Here is a 1487-nt window from a genome sequence, read left to right on the forward strand (position 1 = left end):
ATGTCTGTTGATCTCTAGTAAATCCAGGTGATGGTAATTGAGTGTAGAAAGGAGAATTAGCCAACACAGGCTATGGCTGCTATTTAAAACAAGCTGATAGTGTTGTGTTAAGCAGTACATCTTGTGCATGCAAAAATGAATTTGACCCTCTCACCCCTCCCTTCAGCTAATGGAAACTGACACAGTAACAACTCGTTCCTTCACCATCAGCTTTATAAACTGTTTCTTGTGAGCTTTCAGCAGCCCTTGCTGTGCCTCTTAAATTATGATGTGCACACACCTTCTTTTCAATGCANTGCATCAGAAGTTTTTGATATGTGTAACTTTTTTTTTGATTGTGATTAAGAACCATGGATTTATTTTTTGTAACTCTTTGGCTATTGTTCTTGTGTACCCTGACAGCACCATGTGTGTCAACCTGTGTCAATTATGATGGGTGGTTATGAAATGCCAGACTGCTAAAATAAATGTTTTGGACTTAAAAGAGTAAATAAATGCTGCTTTGGGGATAAAAAAGAAAAAGAAAAAGAAAAAGTCCTGCTATACAAATATAAGTAATACATCTTTGGGAAGATAAAATCCTTGCCCATGCTACAGAATGAGACTCTACTGAGAAAATTGGATACACAAGGTCAGTTGTCACTATGAATCTCAAGCTACCAGAAAGGAAGTGGCAATATATTGACTCAGGATCTCAGACCCCGGTATTTTAGCATTACTTAGTAAAAAGTTTTGAAGGGACAAAAGTGAAGAAACAAGCCACAATTTTGTGAAGATTCCCAACTTCTGAAAACACCGGTGTTTTTACAATGAGCAATGAATGCAGTCTGATTTGCAGCAATAATCTTCAGTAGAGAAGCTGCTTTGTTGCTGCCTTTATGGACTTGGGTACCAATTGCTTTTTGTAATATGGTAAAAATATGGCAATCACTTCTGCATTGATTTTATAACATGTNTTCAGATTGAGAATATGATTTTAATGCTGAAATCTCATGTACTTTGTTTTTAATTTCAAGCAAATCTTATTATACTTGAATATGCCCTGGTTTGTTAACACACCTAGACTTGCTATAACTGTATGCATGTAACAGTATGGATGTTCCTTCTAGGGAAGAAAAAACCACCAACTTTAAGTTATATCTAGTGATGTTTCTTGTATCCTTTAAGAAGAATTAAGACGATTATTTCCTTCCTTTTCCTGAGCAGCATCAAAAATCATCCCTAGAAAAAGTGAGTGCTTTACTAAGACTTCTTCCTAGGAAGGGATACACTGTGAGACAAAGTATTCTTGTATCTCAGTTTGTGTAAGGGAAAAGCTCCTATGTTTTAAGGTATACTGTAGAAAGTCTCTTCAAAACCTATATTTGAACTCTGTTCATAGTTTTTTACTTAAACAGTTTAGACAAAACTGCTGGAAATGACAGCATCTTCCTGCAATAAGCAGTACATATACAGCTGTATTCAGCTTCATGGTGTCCCCCTGCCCA

Source organism: Mus caroli, unplaced genomic scaffold (genome assembly GCF_900094665.2).
Source record: "Mus caroli unplaced genomic scaffold, CAROLI_EIJ_v1.1 scaffold_24936_1, whole genome shotgun sequence".
In the NCBI taxonomy this organism is placed as follows: domain Eukaryota; kingdom Metazoa; phylum Chordata; class Mammalia; order Rodentia; family Muridae; genus Mus; species Mus caroli.